Raw genomic sequence first — 14,524 nt, forward strand, 5'->3', positions numbered from 1 at the left:
CACCTGGCTTATACTTTCGCCTTTTTCGCATACTTGTTGGCCAGATCCTGGGTATTTTCCGTGTTTGAATCACGCAGTAATGTGGTAATACACTGAAGCAGTCAATTAAACCTGGTTTCGATCAATATTTCAGAGGATAACACCGGTTAGGTCTGGGTTAGGTCTGGGAAATGCGCGCATCTGGCTTATTCTTTCGCCTTTTTCGCATACTTGTTGGCCAGATCCTGGGTTTTTTTCGTGTTTGAATCACGTAGTAATGTGGTACCACACTGAGGCAGTCAATTAAACCTGGTTTCGATCAATATTTCAGAGGATAACACCGGTTAGGTCTGGGTTAGGTCCGGGTTATGCCCGCATCTGGCTCATGATTTTGCCTTCCTCGCATACTTGTTGGCCAGATCCTGGGTTTTTTTCGTGTTTGAATCACGTAGTAATGTGGTAACACACTGAAGCTGTCAATTAAACCTGGTTTCGATCAATATTTTAGAGGATAACACCGGTTAGGTCTGGGTTAGGTCTGGATTATGCCCGGATCTGGCTCATGATTTTGCCTTCTTCGCATACTTGTTGGCCAGATCCTGGGTTTTTTCCGTGTTTAATCACGTAGTAATGTGGTAACACACTGAAGCAGTCAATTAAACCTGGTTTCGATCAATATTTCAGAGGATAACACCGGTTAGGTCTGGGTTAGGTCTGGGAAATGCGCGCATCTGGCTTATACTTTCGCCTTCTTCACATACTTGTTGGCCAGATCCTGGGTTTTTTTCGTGTTTGAATCACGTAGGAATGTGGTAACACACTGAAGAAGTCAATTAAACCTGGTTTCGATCAATATTTTAGAGGATAACACCGGTTAGGTCTGGGTTAGGTCCGGGATATGCCCACATCTGGCTCATGATTTTGCCTTCTTCGCATACTTGTTGGCCAGATCCTGGGTTTTTTTCGTGTTTGAATCACGTAGTAATGTGGTAACACACTGAAGCAGTCAATTAAACCTGGTTTCGATCAATATTTCAGAGGATAACACTGGTTAGGTCTGGCTTAGGTCTCGGAAATGCGCGCATCTGGCTTATACTTTCGCCTTCTTCACATACTTGTTGGCCAGATCCTGGGTTTTTTTCGTGTTTGAATCACGTAGGAATGTGGTAACACACTGAAGCAGTTAATTAAACCTGGTTTCGATCAATATTTTAGAGGATAACACCGGTTAGGTCTGGGTTAGGTCCGGGATATGCCCACATCTGGCTCTTGATTTTGCCTTCTTCGCATACTTGTTGGCCAGATCCTGGGTTTTTTTCGTGTTTGATCACGTAGTAATGTGGTAACACACTGAAGCAGTCAATAAAACCTGATTTCGATCAATATTTTAGAGGATAACACCGGTTAGGTCTGGGTTAGGTCTGGGATTTGCGCGCATCTGGCTTATACTTTCGCCTTTTTCGCAAACTTGTTGGCCAGATCCTGGGTATTTTCCGTGTTTCAATCACGTAGTAATGTGGTAACACACTGAAGCAGTCAATTAAACCTGGTTTCGATCAATATTTCAGAGGATAACATCGGTTAGGTCTGGGTTAGGTCTGGGAAATGCGCGCATCTTATACTTTCGCCTTCTTCGCATACTTGTTGGCCAGATCCTGGGTTTTTTTCGTGTTTGAATCACGTAGGAATGTGGTAACACACTGAAGCAGTCAATTAAACCTGGTTTCGATCAATATTTTAGAGGATAACACCGGTTAGGTCTGGGTTAGGTCCGAGATATGCCCGCATCTGGCTCATGATTTTGCCTTCTTCGCATACTTGTTGGCCTGATGCTGGGTTTTTTTCGTGTTTGAATCACGTAGTAATGTGGTAACACACTGAAGCTGTCAATTAAACCTGGTTTCGATCAATATTTTAGAGGATAACCCCGGTTAGGTCTGGGTTAGGTCTGGGTTATGCCCGCATCTGGCTCATGATTTTGCCTTCTTCGCATACATGTTGGCCAGATCCTGGGGTTTTTCCGTGTTTGATCATGTAGTAATGTGGTAGCACACTGAAGCAGTCAATTAAACCTGGTTTCGATCAATATTTCAGAGGATAACACCGGTTAGGTCTGGGTTAGGTCAGGGTTATGCCCGCATCTGGCTCATGATTTAGCCTTCTTCGCATACTTGTTGGCCAGATCCTGTGTTTTTTCCGTGTCTGATCACGTAGTAATGTGGTAGCACACTGAAGCAGTCAATAAAACCTGGTTTCGATCAATATTTTAGAGGATAACACCGGTTAGGTCTGGGTTAGGTCTGGGATTTGCGCGCACCTGGCTTATACTTTCGCCTTTTTCGCATACTTGTTGGCCAGATCCTGGGTATTTTCCGTGTTTGAATCACGTAGTAATGTGGTAATACACTGAAGCAGTCAATTAAACCTGGTTACGATCAATATTTTAGAGGATAACACCGGTTAGGTCTGGGTTAGGTCTGGGTTATGCCCGCATCTGGCTCATGATTTTGGCTTCTTCGCATACTTGTTGGCCAGATCCTGGGTTTTTTCCGTGTTTGAATCACGTAGTGATATGGTAACACACTGAAGCAGTCAATTAAACCTGGTTTCGATCAATATTTCAGAGGATAACACCGGTTAGGTCTGGGTTAGGTCTGGGAAATGCGCGCATCAGGCTTATTCTTTCGCCTTGCTCGCATACTTGTTGGCCAGATCCTGGGTTTTTTTCGTGTTTGAATCACGTAGGCATGTGGTAACACACTGAAGCAGTCAATTAAACGTGGTTTCGATCAATATTTTAGAGGATAACACCGGTTAGGTCTGGGTTAGGTCTGGGATTTGCGCGCACATGGCTTATACTTTCGCCTTCTTCACATACTTCTTGGCCAGATCCTGGGTTTTTTTCGTGTTTGAATCACGTAGGAATGTGGTAACACACTGAAGCAGTTAATTAAACCTGGTTTCGATCAATATTTTAGAGGATAACACCGGTTAGGTCTGGGTTAGGTTCGGGATATGCCCACATCTGGCTCTTGATTTTGCCTTCTTCGCATACTTGTTGGCCAGATCCTGGGTTTTTTTCGTGTTTGATCACGTAGTAATGTGGTAACACACTGAAGCAGTCAATAAAACCTGATTTCGATCAATATTTTAGAGGATAACACCGGTTAGGTCTGGGTTAGGTCTGGGATTTGCGCGCATCTGGCTTATACTTTCGCCTTTTTCGCAAACTTGTTGGCCAGATCCTGGGTATTTTCCGTGTTTCAATCACGTAGTAATGTGGTAACACACTGAAGCAGTCAATTAAACCTGGTTTCGATCAATATTTCAGAGGATAACACCGGTTAGGTCTGGGTTAGGTCTGGGAAATGCGCGCATCTTATACTTTCGCCTTCTTCGCATACTTGTTGGCCAGATCCTGGGTTTTTTTCGTGTTTGAATCACGTAGTAATGTGGTAACACACTGAAGCAGTCAATTAAACCTGGTTTCGATCAATATTCCAGAGGATAACACCGGTTAGGTCTGGGTTAGGTCTGGGATATGCGCGCATCTGGCTTATACTTTCGCCTTTTTCGCATACTTGTTGGCCAGATCCTGGGTTTTTTTCGTGTTTGAATCACGTAGGAATGTGGTAACACACTGAAGCAGTCAATTAAACCTGGTTACGATCAATATTTTAGAGGATAACACCGGTTAGGTCTGGGTTAGGTCTGAGTTATGCCCGCATCTGGCTCATGATTTTGGCTTCTTCGCATACTTGTTGGCCAGATCCTGGGATTTTTCCGTGTTTGAATCACGTAGTGATATGGTAACACACTGAAGCAGTCAATTAAACCTGGTTTCGATCAATATTTCAGAGGATAACATCGGTTAGGTCTGGGTTAGGTCTGGGAAATGCGCGCATCTTATACTTTCGCCTTCTTCGCATACTTGTTGGCCAGATCCTGGGTTTTTTTCGTGTTTGAATCACGTAGGAATGTGGTAACACACTGAAGCAGTCAATTAAACCTGGTTTCGACCAATATTTTAGAGGATAACACCGGTTAGGTCTGGGTTAGGTCTGGGATTTGCGCGCAACTGGCTTATACTTTCGCCTTTTTCGCATACTTGTTGGCCAGATCCTAGGTATTTTCCGTGTTTGAATCACGTAATAATGTGGTAATACACTGAAGCAGTCAATTAAACCTGGTTTCGATCAATATTTCAGAGGATAACACCGGTTAGGTCTGGGTTAGGTCCGGGATATGCCCGCATCTGGCTCATGATTTTGCCTTCTTCGCATACTTGTTGGCCAGATCCTGGGTTTTTTTCGTGTTTGAATCACGTAGTAATGTGGTACCACACTGAGGCAGTCAATTAAACCTGGTTTCGATCAATATTTCCGAGGATAACACCGGTTAGGTCTGGGTTAGGTCTGGGATATGCGCGCATCTGGCTTATACTTTCGCCTTTTTCGCATACTTGTTGGCCAGATCCTGGGTTTTGTTCGTGTTTGAATCACGTAGGAATGTGGTAACACACTGATTCAGTTAATTAAACCTGGTTACGATCAATATTTTAGAGGATAACACCGGTAAGGTCTGGGTTAGGTCTGGGTTATGCCCGCATCTGGCTCATGATTTTGTCTTCTTCGCATACTTGTTGGCCAGATCCTGGGTTTTTTTCGTGTTTGAATCACGTAGGAATGTGGTAACACACTGAAGCAGTCAATTAAACCTGGTTTCGATCAATATTTTAGAGGATAACACCGGTTAGGTCTGGGTTAGGTCTGGGTTATGCCCGCATCTGGCTCATGATTTTGCCTTCTTCGCATACTTGTTGGCCAGATCCTGGGTTTTTTTCGTGTTTGAATCACGTAGGAATGTGGTAACACACTGAAGCAGTCAATTAAACCTGGTTTCGATCAATATTTCAGAGGATAACACCGGTTAGGTCTGGGTTAGGTCAGGGATATGCGCGCATCTGGCTTATACTTTCACCTTTTTCGCATACTTGTTGGCCAGATCCTGGGTTTTTTTCGTGTTTGAATCACGTAGGAATGTGGTAACACACTGAAGCAGTCAATAAAACCTGGTTTCGATCAATATTTTAGAGGATAACACCGGTTAGGTCTGGGTTAGTTCTGGGATTTGCGCGCATCTGACTTATACTTTCGCCCTTTTCGCAAACTTGTTGGCCAGATCCTGGGTATTTTCCGTGTTTCAATCACGTAGTAATGTGGTAACACACTGAAGCAGTCAATTAAACCTGGTTTCGATCAATATTTCAGAGGATAACACCGGTTAGGTCTGGGTTAGGTCTGGGAAATGCGCGCATCTGTCTTATTCTTTCGCCTTCTTCGCATACTTGTTGGCCAGATCCTGGGTTTTTTTCGTGTTTGAATCACGTAGGAATGTGGTAACACACTGAAACAGTCAATTAAACCTGGTTTCGATCAATATTTCAGAGGATAACACCGGTTAGGTCTGGGTTAGGTCTGGGATATGCGCGCATCTGGCTTATACTTTCACCTTTTCGCATACTTGTTGGCCAGATCCTGGGTTTTTTTCGTGTTTGAATCACGTAGGAATGTGGTAACACACTGAAGCAGTCAATTAAACCTGGTTTCGATCAATATTTTAGAGGATAACACCGGTTAGGTTTGGGTTAGGTCCGGGATATGCCCGCATCTGGCTCATGATTTTGCATTCTTCGCATACTTGTTGGCCAGATCCTGGGTTTTTTTCGTGTTTGAATCACGTAGTAATGTGGTAACACACTGAAGCTGTCAATTAAACCTGGTTTCGATCAATATTTTAGAGGATAACACCGGTTAGGTCTGGGTTAGGTCTGGGTTATGCCCGCATCTGGCTCATGATTTTGCCTTCTTCGCATACTTGTTGCCCAGATCCTGGGTTTTTTCCGTGTTTGATCACGTAGTAATGTGGTAACACACTGAAGCAGTCAATTAAAACTGGTTTCGATCAATATTTCAGAGGATAACACCGGTTAGGTCTGGGTTAGGTCTGGGTTATGCCCGCATCTGGCTCATGATTTTGCCTTCATCGCATACTTGTTGGCCAGATCCTGGGTTATTTCCGTGTTTGAATCACGTAGTAATGTGGTAACACACTGAAGCAGTCAATTAAACCTGGTTTCGATCAATATTTCAGAGGATAACACCGGTTAGGTCTGGGTTAGGTCTGGGAAATGCGCGCATCTTATACTTTCGCCTTCTTCGCATACTTGTTGGCCAGATCCTGGGTTTTTTTCGTGTTTGAATCACGTAGGAATGTGGTAACACACTGAAGCAGTCAATTAAACCTGGTTTCGATCAATATTTTAGAGGATAACACCGGTTAGGTCTGGGTTAGGTCCGAGATATGCCCGCATCTGGCTCATGATTTTGCCTTCTTCGCATACTTGTTGGCCAGATCCTGGGTATTTTCCGTGTTTGAATCACGTAGTAATGTGGTAACACACTGAAGCAGTCAATTAAACCTGGTTTGGATCAATATTTCAGAGGATAACACCGGTTAGGTCTGGGTTAGGTCTGGGATTTGCGCGCACCTGGCTTATACTTTCGCCTTCTTCGCATACTTGTTGGCCAGATCCTGGGTTTTTTTCGTGTTTGAATCACGTAGTAATGTGGCACCACACTGAGGCAGTCTATTAAACCTGGTTTCGATCAATATTTCCGAGGATAACACCGGTTAGGTCTGGGTTAGGTCTGGGATATGCGCGCATCTGGCTTATACTTTCGCCTTTTTCGCATACTTGTTGGCCAGATCCTGGGTATTTTCCGTGTTTGAATCACGCAGTAATGTGGTAATACACTGAAGCAGTCAATTAAACCTGGTTTCGATCAATATTTCAGAGGATAACACCGGTTAGGTCTGGGTTAGGTCTGGGAAATGCGCGCATCTGGCTTATTCTTTCGCCTTTTTCGCATACTTGTTGGCCAGATCCTGGGTTTTTTTCGTGTTTGAATCACGTAGTAATGTGGTACCACACTGAGGCAGTCAATTAAACCTGGTTTCGATCAATATTTCAGAGGATAACACCGGTTAGGTCTGGGTTAGGTCCGGGTTATGCCCGCATCTGGCTCATGATTTTGCCTTCCTCGCATACTTGTTGGCCAGATCCTGGGTTTTTTTCGTGTTTGAATCACGTAGTAATGTGGTAACACACTGAAGCTGTCAATTAAACCTGGTTTCGATCAATATTTTAGAGGATAACACCGGTTAGGTCTGGGTTAGGTCTGGATTATGCCCGGATCTGGCTCATGATTTTGCCTTCTTCGCATACTTGTTGGCCAGATCCTGGGTTTTTTCCGTGTTTAATCACGTAGTAATGTGGTAACACACTGAAGCAGTCAATTAAACCTGGTTTCGATCAATATTTCAGAGGATAACACCGGTTAGGTCTGGGTTAGGTCTGGGAAATGCGCGCATCTGGCTTATACTTTCGCCTTCTTCACATACTTGTTGGCCAGATCCTGGGTTTTTTTCGTGTTTGAATCACGTAGGAATGTGGTAACACACTGAAGAAGTCAATTAAACCTGGTTTCGATCAATATTTTAGAGGATAACACCGGTTAGGTCTGGGTTAGGTCCGGGATATGCCCACATCTGGCTCATGATTTTGCCTTCTTCGCATACTTGTTGGCCAGATCCTGGGTTTTTTTCGTGTTTGAATCACGTAGTAATGTGGTAACACACTGAAGCAGTCAATTAAACCTGGTTTCGATCAATATTTCAGAGGATAACACTGGTTAGGTCTGGCTTAGGTCTCGGAAATGCGCGCATCTGGCTTATACTTTCGCCTTCTTCACATACTTGTTGGCCAGATCCTGGGTTTTTTTCGTGTTTGAATCACGTAGGAATGTGGTAACACACTGAAGCAGTTAATTAAACCTGGTTTCGATCAATATTTTAGAGGATAACACCGGTTAGGTCTGGGTTAGGTCCGGGATATGCCCACATCTGGCTCTTGATTTTGCCTTCTTCGCATACTTGTTGGCCAGATCCTGGGTTTTTTTCGTGTTTGATCACGTAGTAATGTGGTAACACACTGAAGCAGTCAATAAAACCTGATTTCGATCAATATTTTAGAGGATAACACCGGTTAGGTCTGGGTTAGGTCTGGGATTTGCGCGCATCTGGCTTATACTTTCGCCTTTTTCGCAAACTTGTTGGCCAGATCCTGGGTATTTTCCGTGTTTCAATCACGTAGTAATGTGGTAACACACTGAAGCAGTCAATTAAACCTGGTTTCGATCAATATTTCAGAGGATAACATCGGTTAGGTCTGGGTTAGGTCTGGGAAATGCGCGCATCTTATACTTTCGCCTTCTTCGCATACTTGTTGGCCAGATCCTGGGTTTTTTTCGTGTTTGAATCACGTAGGAATGTGGTAACACACTGAAGCAGTCAATTAAACCTGGTTTCGATCAATATTTTAGAGGATAACACCGGTTAGGTCTGGGTTAGGTCCGAGATATGCCCGCATCTGGCTCATGATTTTGCCTTCTTCGCATACTTGTTGGCCTGATGCTGGGTTTTTTTCGTGTTTGAATCACGTAGTAATGTGGTAACACACTGAAGCTGTCAATTAAACCTGGTTTCGATCAATATTTTAGAGGATAACCCCGGTTAGGTCTGGGTTAGGTCTGGGTTATGCCCGCATCTGGCTCATGATTTTGCCTTCTTCGCATACATGTTGGCCAGATCCTGGGGTTTTTCCGTGTTTGATCATGTAGTAATGTGGTAGCACACTGAAGCAGTCAATTAAACCTGGTTTCGATCAATATTTCAGAGGATAACACCGGTTAGGTCTGGGTTAGGTCAGGGTTATGCCCGCATCTGGCTCATGATTTAGCCTTCTTCGCATACTTGTTGGCCAGATCCTGTGTTTTTTCCGTGTCTGATCACGTAGTAATGTGGTAGCACACTGAAGCAGTCAATAAAACCTGGTTTCGATCAATATTTTAGAGGATAACACCGGTTAGGTCTGGGTTAGGTCTGGGATTTGCGCGCACCTGGCTTATACTTTCGCCTTTTTCGCATACTTGTTGGCCAGATCCTGGGTATTTTCCGTGTTTGAATCACGTAGTAATGTGGTAATACACTGAAGCAGTCAATTAAACCTGGTTACGATCAATATTTTAGAGGATAACACCGGTTAGGTCTGGGTTAGGTCTGGGTTATGCCCGCATCTGGCTCATGATTTTGGCTTCTTCGCATACTTGTTGGCCAGATCCTGGGTTTTTTCCGTGTTTGAATCACGTAGTGATATGGTAACACACTGAAGCAGTCAATTAAACCTGGTTTCGATCAATATTTCAGAGGATAACACCGGTTAGGTCTGGGTTAGGTCTGGGAAATGCGCGCATCAGGCTTATTCTTTCGCCTTGCTCGCATACTTGTTGGCCAGATCCTGGGTTTTTTTCGTGTTTGAATCACGTAGGAATGTGGTAACACACTGAAGCAGTTAATTAAACCTGGTTTCGATCAATATTTTAGAGGATAACACCGGTTAGGTCTGGGTTAGGTTCGGGATATGCCCACATCTGGCTCTTGATTTTGCCTTCTTCGCATACTTGTTGGCCAGATCCTGGGTTTTTTTCGTGTTTGATCACGTAGTAATGTGGTAACACACTGAAGCAGTCAATAAAACCTGATTTCGATCAATATTTTAGAGGATAACACCGGTTAGGTCTGGGTTAGGTCTGGGATTTGCGCGCATCTGGCTTATACTTTCGCCTTTTTCGCAAACTTGTTGGCCAGATCCTGGGTATTTTCCGTGTTTCAATCACGTAGTAATGTGGTAACACACTGAAGCAGTCAATTAAACCTGGTTTCGATCAATATTTCAGAGGATAACACCGGTTAGGTCTGGGTTAGGTCTGGGAAATGCGCGCATCTTATACTTTCGCCTTCTTCGCATACTTGTTGGCCAGATCCTGGGTTTTTTTCGTGTTTGAATCACGTAGTAATGTGGTAACACACTGAAGCAGTCAATTAAACCTGGTTTCGATCAATATTCCAGAGGATAACACCGGTTAGGTCTGGGTTAGGTCTGGGATATGCGCGCATCTGGCTTATACTTTCGCCTTTTTCGCATACTTGTTGGCCAGATCCTGGGTTTTTTTCGTGTTTGAATCACGTAGGAATGTGGTAACACACTGAAGCAGTCAATTAAACCTGGTTACGATCAATATTTTAGAGGATAACACCGGTTAGGTCTGGGTTAGGTCTGAGTTATGCCCGCATCTGGCTCATGATTTTGGCTTCTTCGCATACTTGTTGGCCAGATCCTGGGATTTTTCCGTGTTTGAATCACGTAGTGATATGGTAACACACTGAAGCAGTCAATTAAACCTGGTTTCGATCAATATTTCAGAGGATAACATCGGTTAGGTCTGGGTTAGGTCTGGGAAATGCGCGCATCTTATACTTTCGCCTTCTTCGCATACTTGTTGGCCAGATCCTGGGTTTTTTTCGTGTTTGAATCACGTAGGAATGTGGTAACACACTGAAGCAGTCAATTAAACCTGGTTTCGACCAATATTTTAGAGGATAACACCGGTTAGGTCTGGGTTAGGTCTGGGATTTGCGCGCAACTGGCTTATACTTTCGCCTTTTTCGCATACTTGTTGGCCAGATCCTAGGTATTTTCCGTGTTTGAATCACGTAATAATGTGGTAATACACTGAAGCAGTCAATTAAACCTGGTTTCGATCAATATTTCAGAGGATAACACCGGTTAGGTCTGGGTTAGGTCCGGGATATGCCCGCATCTGGCTCATGATTTTGCCTTCTTCGCATACTTGTTGGCCAGATCCTGGGTTTTTTTCGTGTTTGAATCACGTAGTAATGTGGTACCACACTGAGGCAGTCAATTAAACCTGGTTTCGATCAATATTTCCGAGGATAACACCGGTTAGGTCTGGGTTAGGTCTGGGATATGCGCGCATCTGGCTTATACTTTCGCCTTTTTCGCATACTTGTTGGCCAGATCCTGGGTTTTGTTCGTGTTTGAATCACGTAGGAATGTGGTAACACACTGATTCAGTTAATTAAACCTGGTTACGATCAATATTTTAGAGGATAACACCGGTAAGGTCTGGGTTAGGTCTGGGTTATGCCCGCATCTGGCTCATGATTTTGTCTTCTTCGCATACTTGTTGGCCAGATCCTGGGTTTTTTTCGTGTTTGAATCACGTAGGAATGTGGTAACACACTGAAGCAGTCAATTAAACCTGGTTTCGATCAATATTTTAGAGGATAACACCGGTTAGGTCTGGGTTAGGTCTGGGTTATGCCCGCATCTGGCTCATGATTTTGCCTTCTTCGCATACTTGTTGGCCAGATCCTGGGTTTTTTTCGTGTTTGAATCACGTAGGAATGTGGTAACACACTGAAGCAGTCAATTAAACCTGGTTTCGATCAATATTTCAGAGGATAACACCGGTTAGGTCTGGGTTAGGTCAGGGATATGCGCGCATCTGGCTTATACTTTCACCTTTTTCGCATACTTGTTGGCCAGATCCTGGGTTTTTTTCGTGTTTGAATCACGTAGGAATGTGGTAACACACTGAAGCAGTCAATAAAACCTGGTTTCGATCAATATTTTAGAGGATAACACCGGTTAGGTCTGGGTTAGTTCTGGGATTTGCGCGCATCTGACTTATACTTTCGCCCTTTTCGCAAACTTGTTGGCCAGATCCTGGGTATTTTCCGTGTTTCAATCACGTAGTAATGTGGTAACACACTGAAGCAGTCAATTAAACCTGGTTTCGATCAATATTTCAGAGGATAACACCGGTTAGGTCTGGGTTAGGTCTGGGAAATGCGCGCATCTGTCTTATTCTTTCGCCTTCTTCGCATACTTGTTGGCCAGATCCTGGGTTTTTTTCGTGTTTGAATCACGTAGGAATGTGGTAACACACTGAAACAGTCAATTAAACCTGGTTTCGATCAATATTTCAGAGGATAACACCGGTTAGGTCTGGGTTAGGTCTGGGATATGCGCGCATCTGGCTTATACTTTCACCTTTTCGCATACTTGTTGGCCAGATCCTGGGTTTTTTTCGTGTTTGAATCACGTAGGAATGTGGTAACACACTGAAGCAGTCAATTAAACCTGGTTTCGATCAATATTTTAGAGGATAACACCGGTTAGGTTTGGGTTAGGTCCGGGATATGCCCGCATCTGGCTCATGATTTTGCATTCTTCGCATACTTGTTGGCCAGATCCTGGGTTTTTTTCGTGTTTGAATCACGTAGTAATGTGGTAACACACTGAAGCTGTCAATTAAACCTGGTTTCGATCAATATTTTAGAGGATAACACCGGTTAGGTCTGGGTTAGGTCTGGGTTATGCCCGCATCTGGCTCATGATTTTGCCTTCTTCGCATACTTGTTGCCCAGATCCTGGGTTTTTTCCGTGTTTGATCACGTAGTAATGTGGTAACACACTGAAGCAGTCAATTAAAACTGGTTTCGATCAATATTTCAGAGGATAACACCGGTTAGGTCTGGGTTAGGTCTGGGTTATGCCCGCATCTGGCTCATGATTTTGCCTTCATCGCATACTTGTTGGCCAGATCCTGGGTTATTTCCGTGTTTGAATCACGTAGTAATGTGGTAACACACTGAAGCAGTCAATTAAACCTGGTTTCGATCAATATTTCAGAGGATAACACCGGTTAGGTCTGGGTTAGGTCTGGGAAATGCGCGCATCTTATACTTTCGCCTTCTTCGCATACTTGTTGGCCAGATCCTGGGTTTTTTTCGTGTTTGAATCACGTAGGAATGTGGTAACACACTGAAGCAGTCAATTAAACCTGGTTTCGATCAATATTTTAGAGGATAACACCGGTTAGGTCTGGGTTAGGTCCGAGATATGCCCGCATCTGGCTCATGATTTTGCCTTCTTCGCATACTTGTTGGCCAGATCCTGGGTATTTTCCGTGTTTGAATCACGTAGTAATGTGGTAACACACTGAAGCAGTCAATTAAACCTGGTTTGGATCAATATTTCAGAGGATAACACCGGTTAGGTCTGGGTTAGGTCTGGGATTTGCGCGCACCTGGCTTATACTTTCGCCTTCTTCGCATACTTGTTGGCCAGATCCTGGGTTTTTTTCGTGTTTGAATCACGTAGTAATGTGGCACCACACTGAGGCAGTCTATTAAACCTGGTTTCGATCAATATTTCCGAGGATAACACCGGTTAGGTCTGGGTTAGGTCTGGGATATGCGCGCATCTGGCTTATACTTTCGCCTTTTTCGCATACTTGTTGGCCAGATCCTGGGTTTTTTTCGTGTTTGAATCACGTAGGAATGTGGTAACACACTGAAGCAGTCAATTAAACCTGGTTACGATCAATATTTTAGAGGATAACACCGGTTAGGTCTGGGTTAGGTCTGGGTTATGCCCGCATCTGGCTCATGATTTTGCCTTCTTCGCATACTTGTTGGCTAGATCCTGGGTTTTTTCCGTGTTTGAATCACGTAGTGATATGGTAACACACTGAAGCAGTCAATTAAACCTGGTGCGATCAATATTTCAGAGGATAACACCGGTTAGGTCTGGGTTAGGTCTGGGAAATGCGCGCATCAGGCTTATTCTTTCGCCTTCCTCGCATACTTGTTGGCCAGATCCTGGGTTTTTTTCGTGTTTGAATCACGTAGGAATATGGTAACACACTGAAGCAGTCAATTAAACCTGGTTTCGATCAATATTTTAGAGGATAACACCAGTTAGGTCTGGGTTAGGTCTGGGATTTGCGCGCACCTGGCTTATACTTTCGCCTTTTTCGCATACTTGTTGGCCAGATCCTAGGTATTTTCCGTGTTTGAATCACGTAGTAATGTGGTAATACACTGAAGCAGTCAATTAAACCTGGTTTCGATCAATATTTCAGAGGATAACACCGGTTAGGTCTGGGTTAGGTCCGGGATATGCCCGCATCTGGCTCATGATTTTGCCTTCTTCGCATACTTGTTGGCCAGATCCTGGGTTTTTTTCGTGTTTGAATCACGTAGTAATGTGGTACCACACTGAGGCAGTCAATTAAACCTGGTTTCGATCAATATTTCCGAGGATAACACCGGTTAGGTCTGGGTTAGGTCTGGGATATGCGCGCATCTGGCTTATACTTTCGCCTTTTTCGCATACTTGTTGGCCAGATCCTGGGTTTTTTTCGTGTTTGAATCACGTAGGAATGTGGTAACACACTGAAGCAGTTAATTAAACCTGGTTACGATCAATATTTTAGAGGATAACACCGGTTAGGTCTGGGTTAGGTCTGGGTTATGCCCGCATCTGGCTCATGATTTTGCCTTCTTCGCATACTTGTTGGCCAGATCCTGGGTTTTTTTCGTGTTTGAATCACGTAGGTATGTGGTAACACACTGAAGCAGACAATTAAACCTGGTTTCGATCAATATTTTAGAGGATAACACCGGTTAGGTCTGGGTTAGGTCTGGGTTATGCCCGCATCTGGGTCATGATTTTGCCTTCTTCGCATACTTGTTGGCCAGATCTTGGGTTTTT

Source organism: Colletes latitarsis, chromosome 3 (assembly GCF_051014445.1).
Source record: "Colletes latitarsis isolate SP2378_abdomen chromosome 3, iyColLati1, whole genome shotgun sequence".
Classification (NCBI taxonomy): Eukaryota; Metazoa; Arthropoda; class Insecta; order Hymenoptera; family Colletidae; genus Colletes; species Colletes latitarsis.